Source organism: Hippocampus zosterae, chromosome 9 (assembly GCF_025434085.1).
Source record: "Hippocampus zosterae strain Florida chromosome 9, ASM2543408v3, whole genome shotgun sequence".
Lineage (NCBI taxonomy): Eukaryota > Metazoa > Chordata > Actinopteri > Syngnathiformes > Syngnathidae > Hippocampus > Hippocampus zosterae.
Window position 1 is genome coordinate 5,804,928 of NC_067459.1, and position 11,749 is coordinate 5,816,676.

The window sequence follows — 11,749 nt, forward strand, 5'->3', positions numbered from 1 at the left end:
TTTGTTCTCATTGAGAGAAATCTCAATACCAATGGCACCCAATCGTGAGTTGCTAGCTGGGTGTTTAGCTGTACTTTTAGTAAGAAAAATATTTTTTTTTTTAGGCAAAGCTCTCTTCCTTCTTTCAAATCCAGATCTGGGAGGATAGAAATTGTATTTGACCCAACGTTGCTCCTAACTTAGCATGGCACCATCTGTGTTCATCAGATCTTCATAAAACAGTGACTTGTTTCTATCTGTCTTGGAATATGGTGAGTAATTGTGCACATATAACAGTTTCCAATCCAATAATTATTGTTTATGGAACTCTGATCATTTAAGTGACCATTTATTTATTGTAAAATCCTGTTGAATGTAATATTTTTTTGTTAAATACAAAGTTGGTGACACAGTAACAGACTGTGCTCGCGTTGTTGAGCCAGGATTTCAATCAACAAGTGTTCCATGAGGGTAATCAAAATCAATAACCTTCAGGTCACTATCTTTTATTTCTTGAACCATTTGACCTTTTCTCTGATAGTGAGGCTTCTTTCACTAAATGAAGTTAAGATTGACTGTATTGCTTGTTTTAAGTAGCTTGTTTGAGACCACTGCAATGCTATTTGGCATATTGGATTGGATACAACTTTATTGTCAAATGTGCTGTATGTTATACAGCACAGATGAAATTTCTTCCTTCTCAAGACAACATAAAACAAAATATTATTAGACTTTCCATTTTGTCAAGTATATATGCCCTAATATAATAATCGTTAATAATTCGTTTTGGACTTGTTTTCAAAGTTCATTGTGAGATTGGAGTTTTGATTTTTTGATATGTACTGCCCAAGTATTTCCTTTAAGATTTAAAGGGATATTGCTTTTTTTTTTTTAAAGGATTGCCATGGATTGAAAGGTCAATCAAGATACATCAGAAAGCAGTTTAATTTATTAACAGCCATTTCAATTGAGTTGTTGTATGTTGGAAAGACAGTAGTATCATCCGCTAACAGAGTTAACTGCGACATGGGACAGTTGTGATCAATCAACCTGCCATGCATGTATTTGGAATGTGTGTGTGGGGGGGGGCTAAGTACCTGGAGAAAACCTACGCAGGCACGCGGAGAACATGCAAATTCCACACAGGAAGGCCGAGGCCCGGAATCAAACCCCGCACCTCTGCACTGTGAGGCCCACGTGCTAACCAGTTGCTGTCTTTTTTTGCAAAAATCTGGTGTTTGTCTCTATATGTGCCCTATGTGTTACGAACTCGGGTAAACCGAGTTAGGGAGGGGGATCCAAAAAACGTAGACAAAAACAAGGTCTCCGAAGTAAGACAATTTAATGTCCAAACCGAAAATAAGCGAGAACATAAAGCGCTGGTCCACAATGCGGACCAGGAGGTAAATCAAACGTGACTAACAAAAGGTGCTTGCACAAAAGAGCAAGAAAAAGAAAGTAAAGCCCACAAACTACGAACGAAAAACAATGTAACACTATGTACACGCAAGAAAAGCCAGATCATCAAAACAAAATGGTACTCACACACAAACTTGGTACCGAGACGACACGCGAAAACACGATGAGGTCAAAAGCCACTAGTCAATGAGCAATGAGGTAAGCAATGCCAAAAACAATACTCCCACAACAGGTGTCGAACGTAGGAGTCATTAAATAGTGTCTCTATTGATTAATGATTGCCAGCAGGTGTGCTAGAGAGACCGCTCCTGCCACCTGCTGGCCAGACCGAAAAACCGAAATGTGACAGTACACCCCCCTCAACGGACGCCTCCTGGCGGACCACCCGGCTTCGGCGGGTGCGCTGCATGGAATGCCCGAAGCAGGGACGGGTCTAAGATCCAGGAGCCGGGGACCCACTGCCGATCCTCTGGGCCGTAGCCTTCCCAGTCAACCAAATACTGAAAACCCCTACCCCTGCGCCGAGAGTCCAAGATTTCACGCACGGTGTACACTGGTTCACCGTCAACGATTTGTGGAGGAGGCGGCGACGTGGGCGGAGGAGCCAGGGGACTGGTGGCCACCGGCTTCAACAGGGAAACATGGAACACTTCATGGTGGGCGGCAGCCGGAGCTTGACGGAGACGGGGCTGAGGACCGATTCCACCTCGAACGGTCCAGTGAAGCGTGGCCCCAACTTGCGAGATGTACCTGCGAGTCGTAGATCCTTAGTTGCCAGCCACACCTTCTGTCCCACCTGATAGCTGGGTGCTGGGCGTCGGCGACGGTCAGCGATCTGCCGGTTCCGCTGAGCCGTGCGTGACAGTGCTGCTCTGGTCTCCTTCCATACGCGATGGGCCCGTCGTAGATGCAGCTGTATGGAAGGGAGTTCCACCTGACCCTCCTGAGAAGGAAACAGAGGAGGTTGATAACCATATGCTGCCATGAAAGGAGACCGACCGGTCGCTGATGAGACGAGGGTGTTGTGGGCGTATTCCACCCAAGGCAGGTGGACCGACCACGAGGAGGGGCGATCGAGGCAAACGCAGCGCAGAGCTGCCTCCAAATCTTGGTTCATGCGCTCCGTTTGACCATTGGACTGTGGGTGGTATCCGGAAGACAGACTCGCCGTGGCCCCCATGGCCTGGCAGAAACGTTTCCATACCCTGGAGATGAATTGAGGGCCCCGGTCTGACACAATGTCCACCGGAATTCCATGAAGACGGAAGACATGTCTCACTAGGAGGTCGGCGGTTTCCTGAGCAGAGGGCAGATTGGACAACGCAACAAAATGGGCAGATTTAGAGAAGCGGTCAACTATGGTGAGTATGACGGATTTTCCCCGGGAAGGAGGCAGGCCGGTGACAAAATCCAGGGAAATGTGGGACCATGGTCGAGAAGGGGTAGGCAGCGGTTGCAGCAAACCAGCCGGCAGTTGGTGGGACGCCTTACTGCATGCGCAGGTGGAACAGGCCTTGATATAGTCCTGGGTATCCTTGCGTAGCTCCGGTCACCAAAACCGCTGCGACACGAGGTCCAAGGTCCGGTTCACCCCTGGATGGCATGCCACCTTAGAAGTGTGCCCCCACTGTAACACCTCTGCGCGCAGAGGTGGGGGCACAAACAGTCTCCCGGTCGGACAACCAGCCGGGACTTGAACTCCGTTCTGGGCCTCCTTGACCTTACGTTCGACGGCCCACCTCAGTGCCCCCACAATACAATGGTCCGGAACAATGCTTTGGGGTTCGTTGTCCCTCTCCGCAGGGTCATGGATGCGGGAGAGGGCATCCGGTTTAATGTTCTTTGAGCCCGGGCAGTAGGTGAGCGTGAAATTGAAGCGAGTGAGGAGAAGCGCCCACCGTGCTTGGCGGGAGTTTAGTCTCTTGGCTGACCGGATGTAGGCAAGGTTCTTGTGATCAGTGTACACCGTGAATGGCTCTTCAGTACCTTCGAGCCAATGTCGCCATTCTTGTAATGCCAAAACGACGGCTAGCAGTTCGCGGTTCCCCACGTCGTAGTTGGCTTCTGCTGGGCTGAGGCGACGAGAGAAGAAGGCGCAGGGGAGAAGTCTTTGGTTGACTGGGGATCGCTGCGATAAGACGGCCCCCACGCCGGATTCCGACGCGTCCACCTCTACGACAAACGGAATAGAGGGGTTAGGATGCTGTAATACAGGAGGGTTCGTGAAGGCTTTCTTTAATTCGGCGAACGCGTGGTCAGCATCAGTGTCCCACCTAAAGGGGATCTTGACCGAGGTTAGCCGGGTCAACGGCAGGGCTCTCTGGCTGTAGTTGCGAATGAAGCGGCGGTAAAAATTAGCGAAACCCAGGAAACGTTGCAACTGCTTTCTGTTGGTGGGCGTGGGCCACTCTACCACGGCCTTAACTTTGGCATCGTCAGCTCTCAGCTGACCCTTCTCGATAATAAACCCCAGAAAGGAGATGGACTCGACGTGAAACTCGCACTTTTCTGCTTTTACGAATAACCGGTTCTCTAGTAGACGCTGCAAAACCAGCCTGACATGGTGCTGATGTTCTGCAAGAGTCCGAGAGAAAATTAAGATGTCATCTAAATAAACAAAACAAAACAGGTTCAGAAAATCTCTTAATACGTCGTTAATGAGACACTGAAATACTGCGGGCGCATTGGTCAGCCCAAATGGCATGACTAGGTATTCAAAGTGCCCTAATGGGGTCTTAAATGCCGTCTTCCATTCGTCCCCCTCACGAATACGGACCAGATGGTAAGCGCTTCGTAAATCGAGTTTGGAGAATATAGTGGCGGATTGGAGGGGGGCGAACGCCGAATCTAATAACGGAAGTGGGTATTTGTTCTTGATAGTGATCTCGTTCAGGCCCCGATAATCGACACACGGGCGTAACGTCTTGTCTTTCTTTTCGATGAAGAAGAATCCGGCCCCCAACGGGGATTTAGACGGCCGAATGAGGCCAGCCGAGAGTGAGCTATCGATATATTCTCTCAGCGCCTCTTGTTCCGGCTGAGAGACCTGATATAGACGGGAATTCGGGAGTAAGGCGTTCTCCAAAAGATCGATGGCGCAGTCGTACGGCCGGTGAGGCGGCAAGGACTGGGCACGGTCTTTACTAAACACTTGGCGTAGGTCATGGTAAATACGCGGAACCTTATCTAAACAAATAACTTCTGGTGGCTCGTTCCAGGTCGGCCCTCTCTTTTCTGCCGCCGAGCGCAAACAGTGAGTATAACAAAATGCGCTCCAACTCTCGATTGCCGGACGTTCCCAGGAAATGACCGGGTTATGTTCGCGCAGCCACGGCAACCCCAACACTAACGGTACGGATCGAGACCGCATGATATAGAATCTACGGTATTCGATGTGATTGCCTGATAATGTTAGTTTCACCGGCGCGGTGATTTCTTTCACTTCCGCCAGGAGTCGCCCATCAAGATCGTGAACCCGCTTTGTCTCCCTTAGGACCTCAACCTGGCAACCCAGTTCCTTAGCTAGGCTGGGGTCTACAAAACAATTGTCCGCCCCAGAGTCCACCAAGGCCCGAACAGAAATGACCCGTAACGGACCATGAAGAGTTCCGTCCAACTCGAGTCTTGGTGGATGTCCCGGATGGACCTCCTCCCGTCTCGACTCACGTGGCGCAGTATCGGGCACAAACTCACAGTTTTCGGGGCGCCCGGACGGACGGGACGGTGTCAAGGAACAGTTGGAAGCCCGGTGTCCAGATTGGCCGCAGTAGAAGCAGGCTCGATCCCGAATCCGACGCTCTCTCTCCGCTGGTCCCAGGCGTCCGCCTCCCAGCTGCATGGGCTACTCCTATGCGTCGGCTGGATCGGAACACGAATGACGCTCGGGTCCGGGTGGTCGCCAGGACTCGTGCTCAGCCGGCCGACGACCCGTACGTCGGGGTGGGACACGGGTAGTTCCTCGCTCTTCCGTACGTTCCCTCTCACGCTCCCGCATGCGGTTGTCCACAATGAGGGCCAAATCGATGAGCTCCTCCAAGTTGCGGCTATCGTCGCGGGTTGCCAGTTCGTCCTTTAACGCCGCACTTAACCCGCGGCGAAACAAACCACACAGGGCGCGGTCCCCGTAACCGCTACGGGCAGCCAATATGCGAAAAGAGATGGAGTATTCGGCAACGGATTGTCGTCCTTGCCGAATAGCTAATAGCCGACCTTCGGCCTCCCTTCCCATAACCGGATGTTGAAATACGCACCGGAACTCAGCGACAAACTCTGGGTAGGAAGACCGAAGCCCGGGTTGAGCATTGCTGATCTCTACTGCCCAAGACGCCGCCTGACCAGTCAACAGGCTCATAATGAACGCCACCTTCGTGCTATCTTTCTCGTACGTAGCTGGTTGTTGGTCGAATATCAGAGAGCACTGGTGTAAAAATTGCTTGCAGAGAGCCTGTTCTCCCCCGTAGCGAGGGGGGTGGGGGAGATTGGGCTCTCGCCCCATGATCGGGGAAGAGGGTGTCCCGGATGAAGCCGCCGGGACCCTTGGGGGTGGCGTTTCTCGGGGGGTCGCGTGTTCCCCTTGGGAACACAATATCTCCAGCCGCTGGGCTAGGACGGCGACTGCCTCCCGGAGCTCCGAGAGCTCCTGTCGTTGCTGGCCCACTAATTGCCCCTGGCTGGTCAAGGCGGTCATGATCTTGTTAATGTCTACAGGATCCATTATGGTGGGAGTATTCTGTTACGAACTCGGGTAAACCGACTTAGGGAGGGTGATCCAAAAAACGTAGACAAAAACAAGGTCTCCGAAGTAAGACAATTTAATGTCCAAACCGAAAATAAGCGAGAACATAAAGCGCTGGTCCACAATGCGGACCAGGAGGTAAATCAAACGTGACTAACAAAAGGTGCTTGCACAAAAGAGCAAGAAAAAGAAAGTAAAGCCCACAAACTACGAACGAAAAACAATGTAACACTATGTACACGCAAGAAAAGCCAGATCATCAAAACAAAATGGTACTCACACACAAACTTGGTACCGAGACGACACGCGAAAACACGACGAGGTCAAAAGCCACTAGTCAATGAGCAATGAGGTAAGCAATGCCAAAAACAATACTCCCACAACAGGTGTCGAACGTAGGAGTCCTTAAATAGTGTCTCTATTGATTAATGATTGCCAGCAGGTGTGCTAGAGAGACCGCTCCTGCCACCTGCTGGCCAGACCGAAAAACCGAAATGTGACACTATGACTGACTGGCGACCAGTTCATAGTGTAGTCTGCCTTCTGCCCAAAGTTAGCTGGGTTAGGCTCCAGCATCCCTCGCGACCCTTTTCAGAAAAAGCAAAGTTGAAAATGGATGGATGAGGCCCGACTGTCGATCGATACGTGCTGTATGCTATTTCTACCGCTAGATGTCAGTAATACCTAAAGTGTGGATTTCAATGCGGCCGTACCATTAAGGTTTGGGGAGGAAAAAAGGAAATCGATGGTACTGACAAAGGTGCTCTGTTTTTATACGTTGATAATATACCTTTTCATCCCTCTCTGACCCGATGACTTGAACTACAAAGTTCAAGAGAGGTGTGAAAGCTTAAGGAGATTTAAAAAAAAAAATCCGGAAACCTTTTGTCTCATTCTCACAACAAAGATGCTGATTGGAAAAAAGATGAGATCTGAGTTCTGCTATCGATTGCCCGTCCTGAAGAACTTGGATGTTCCCTGACACCAACTGAATTTGCATGGATAGATTTGAATATGCATTTGTAAAACTGAATGTGAAAAAAAATTTACAAATTTGAATTTTCATTAAGGAATTCAAATTCAAATTGGACAATTCAGATTCAGATTTTCAAAGTGAAGATTTCAATTGAACAATGCAAATTCATTATGTGTAATTCGTTTTTTCAGTGCATTCATTTCAAGTTTAGCGATTCAAATTCAAACATAAAATATTGTGGTGGCACATACCTGAACCAATATATCATTCATTGTTAATTAAACACGTGACTGTACCTTGTCGCTGGCCTCTTTTTTTTTTTTTAATCTACCTCTAACCTCCTACATCGTAGGAAGCGCGATTGAAACGTTTTCTCTGATAAGGTTCAAGAAGTGACATTCCCAAATTAAATTATCATTAAAACTTGCATTCATCAATAGAAAAAATCTTTTTACTAGTTGAAAGTTATGTCGTATTAATGTCTGAGTCCTCAAAGCAAGCCTGCTGAGGGTAAATTCAGTTCATAGTCGAGAGCGCACGGAAAATGATAGCGTCCCCAAAAGGTCTTTTTCATGCTTGATGGTATTGAGGTCAAGTACTGGTTGATGAAGGTCGAATAAATGTGTTCAGAACCATATTGGAGCTGACATGTTTTCCAGGATTCTGGTTCCTGAGCAACATGTCATGTTGATTCTACCAAATCCACTTTTTAAAATTGGATTGTATGCCTGTCGTATTACAATACTTCAATTGTTCTCTGAACGTGCATTTGCACTGAAGCTGAAACGTCTCACAGTATTTGCATTAGATCCTCATACATATAAAAATATGCCGTTATTGCCGCACTCCTCTGTTTTGTAGCAGTGCACGTATGTTTGATTGTCGATGTGATTTAATAACCTGTAATAGGATTATAAATAGGATATTGCGATATAGAATAAATAGGATATCGCGTGGCCCTTTGTGACAGTGACCACATGTAGATGTTTCACACAGTCAACAGAATGTAGGACAAACTGTCCAAAAATAAACATCTTCAAATTCTCACTGAACAGGGAGAAAAAAGTCACAGAAACTCGTCCTGAGGGGATGATCCAAGATGGCAGTCATTAGAGTTTTCCAGGTATGGGTCGCCAATCACTGAGCCAATCACTGAGTTTGTACTACATTTGAACAAAAGGGTAAGATGTGGTTTCCTTTACAGTTTACACCTATGTGATAGTTTGGACCTTTTATGTACCTTTTTTTTCCAAACCAGAAACTTACTTATTTGTACCTAGGCTTTCTTTTTTTCAGCCCTGCACGGTGTTAAGGAATTATTCCGCTAGAAGTAGTAGTAGAACATTGTTGAATTTCATCTTGCTATGAGAACTATTGACACTAGTCTCTCTCCTGAAAATCTGCTGAAGTAGAAAATCAGACGCGCTGAGTTCCCTTTATCCAACAACGTTGGGTCCTTCACAACAATTGGCGTTTGAATTGCTATTTGAGGTACACCCAATGACTTATTTGGTTAATTTTATGGATGCTTGGGTGACTGTCACAGGACAGGACCCCAATAGTCATCCATTGAATCAGGCTTTGTTCAGGCAAGCAGTGCTGGGGGGTTGTCCGTCTGATGTGCAGAAAATGATGACTAACTCTCCCACTCTCCCCACTTCAGATGACATGAACTGGCGAACTCATTTCCTATATTATGTGCAGCAATCTCAAATGAGAGCCGAGGAAGAGACTGAGAAAACATCCAAGCTACAGAACAACTTTTTGAACCCACGAATAGAAGAGGCTAAGAGAGCCACCAGTAATGCATGCAAAAAAGAGAAACTTGGGAGATCTAATCAAATGTCAATCAGTGTCTCTCAACAGGCTCCACCACGGCTGATCACAACCCCACCGCAGCTCCAAGCCCCACCTCAACATTACGACCTGCCCACAAGGCAGGGCCGAGACGCATGGCTGGGGGGAGGTTCGAGACGGGAAGGTGGGCGTGGACGAGGAAGTCACGGGAGCAAAGCTGGCTGTTTCATTTGTGGTGATGTGAATCATTGGTTCATCAATCAGGCTATGATCAACAAGCTCTGACTCCTCCTCCGCAAAACCAACAACAATGACAGGATACGGCATCCCCACATGGACAATACCCATCTGCTCCATGGGTACCTGAATCCCCAACAATAGGGATCACTGCTGGCCTCACTGAAAGACTGTCATGAACTTGAACATGCTGGACCACACTTGCTCCCAATGCCTGCTGATACAAGGCTGACTGTTGCTAAAGTCAGCCGATGACCCATCACTGAACTCTGTCTTCCAACAGTATCGGCTTTGGTCTCCTTAGACTTCCTCCATATGACCTTACCATCCGCTGATCGGTCCTTCCCACTGCACAATGCTTTTGACAAACTAGAGATTGAAATTTATCGCATGGCCTGGTTGGGTGAAACACAAGGCAATTTGTTTAATGTTCCCTCCTCCTCAATTATTGTAGGTCCTGAAGGGTGTGGCAGCCAGAGTGGACCTGTCAGAGGATCTCATCTCATTGACTGGTATCTAGGCCTGACATGGCCGCGCTGCTCATGCTTTTTTGCCGTCTACTCAAATATACAAAAATTCTCATTCGTACACATTTTTTGTAATCGATTCACTAAGGTTTTTTCCATATACCTCTTTCAGAATCGTATAGGGAATTTTCTCATTCTCTCACCTTGGAGTTAAATTTTACTACACTCGGTTGCCCCACGTATTCGATTTTGTCTTCTGGAATTTTTATCCAAGTATCCAAGGTACTCTCCTCTTTCCGACCTACGGATGGCGTCGTGCTTATTCGGTATAGTAATGCATCATCTAAGATTTGTTGTTTGGATGCCATGTGGTGGCTCCTTTGACATTTGGCTTTTTGCGGTTTCAAACTATCGCATGTGAAAATTACAATGCGCACTGCCTTTATATTTTTGGGGAGACTGAACACATCAGAAGGTACAGCGATGCCGGTTTCTTTTGTGCAGCCTGGTCTTGCTGATTTACTTAGATATTTCTGAAAAAGAAGGTTCTGTTTCTTTTTCAGAAAAGAGAGGGGAACGTGAATGGCAGGAACGTGAACAACAGGGAAGTAAAAGACTAATTTTGATGAATTTTGACATACGTCAGCATGCAATTGGACCCAATTGAACAAAAACATTCAGCATGCATCAGATATGCGGCAGCATGAGGCAAATGTTTACAATAAAAAATTGTAAAAACTGCCACAGGAACATCGATTCAACATAGCGTGAAGAAAAAAAAAAAAAAAAAATTTAGAGAGGCTCTGCTAAAACCAAAAGAAGTAGTTATATTAGAAGGACTTTTCCCACGTAAAACTAGGGGATGACAAAGCAGACTATATGACTAAAGAGACAGCAGAAGACGACTTGATCTTTAGTGATGGAAGTGGAATAAAAAATGGGAAATTGTATGTTTTCCAAACTAACAACCTTATTTCAGACCAATAGAGGGTTTCCCGGAGGAGAAGAACTAACCGGGTGGCCAGGGATGAGACTGGTTTGTATCGGCATGAAATTGATGGACGTCCAGTCCTGTCGGCAACTAAATTGAAGACTCCAATTCGGGAGGCATGGGCTTTTTTATCTGCAATTCAAGGTAAGCTCGAACCAACGTATCAGAGGCTTATATCAAAAACTCAGATGGTGATGACCTCAAGGACGTCCAGTCCTGTCGGCAACTAAATTGAAGACTCCAATTCGGGAGGCATGGTTTTTTTTTATCTGCAATTCAAGGTAAGCTCGAACCAACGTATCAGAGGCTTATATAAAAAACTCAGATGGTGATGACCTCAGAGAAATCGGATTGGGATGAGATGCTACCACTTGCGCTTTCACCATGAGGTCCACCGTTAAGTCCACCACGGGTCTCACACCTTTTAAGATGGGACGTGACCAAGAGTTCCCCGCTCCATGGCAATCCATGGACCCGGGCGCTCTTCAACAAACGATTCCCCATGAAGCAGACAAGGAGTCATTGAGTGTTCTCGTCTCCTATTTTCAGGAGCGGACGAGACTCCTGGGCGACCACCCCGAGACCACAGACGTATCCCGAGCATGTGTATCTGAGGGTCCTACAGTGGAAGGGGCACCAGCCGAGATTAATGGGACCACGCAGAGTGACAGAAAGGACCCATCACGCTGTCTACCGAGAAGGAATGCGTCAGCCCCAAGAAGCGTCTCCAACTTCAAAGTGACATTCGGAAGGACGACTGGACGTGAAACCAAGACAAAGTTCTCAGGGGGCCCAGAAGTAATAACATATCTTTCTGACTATACTGGTTATTTTGGTCTCTATTTCTCTACTAATGTGGGCACTGATGTCAGGCGTCACTGAGACGGTTATTTCTGGCTGTAGTTTGTTTGATGATGCTTTGCACAAGACAGAATTGGTTGTTCCGCTTTGACGACGGAGTTTGACACCGAAGTTTTGTGATCACAATATTAATTGTGATCAAGAGAGGGATTTGTTAAGGAATTATTCCACTAGAAGTAGTAGTAGAACATTGTTGAATATCATCTTGCTATGAGAACTATTGACACTAGTCTCTCTCCTGAAAATCTGCTGAAGTAGTTAAAACAAAGAATGTACTGTGAAGTTTA

The 11,749-nt window shown here is 47.1% G+C and overlaps 1 long non-coding RNA gene across 1 annotated transcript; it reads right to left on the bottom strand.

The window, feature by feature from the left end:
- Positions 1–34: 34 nt before the first annotated feature.
- Positions 35–6,783, bottom strand: LOC127607214 (uncharacterized). The gene is made up of 3 exons (XR_007964022.1): positions 6,647–6,783; positions 1,077–1,248; positions 35–174 (listed from the first exon to the last, which is right to left on the bottom strand). It is a non-coding gene; the product is annotated as an uncharacterized LOC127607214 (long non-coding RNA).
- Positions 6,784–11,749: the final 4,966 nt, after the last annotated feature.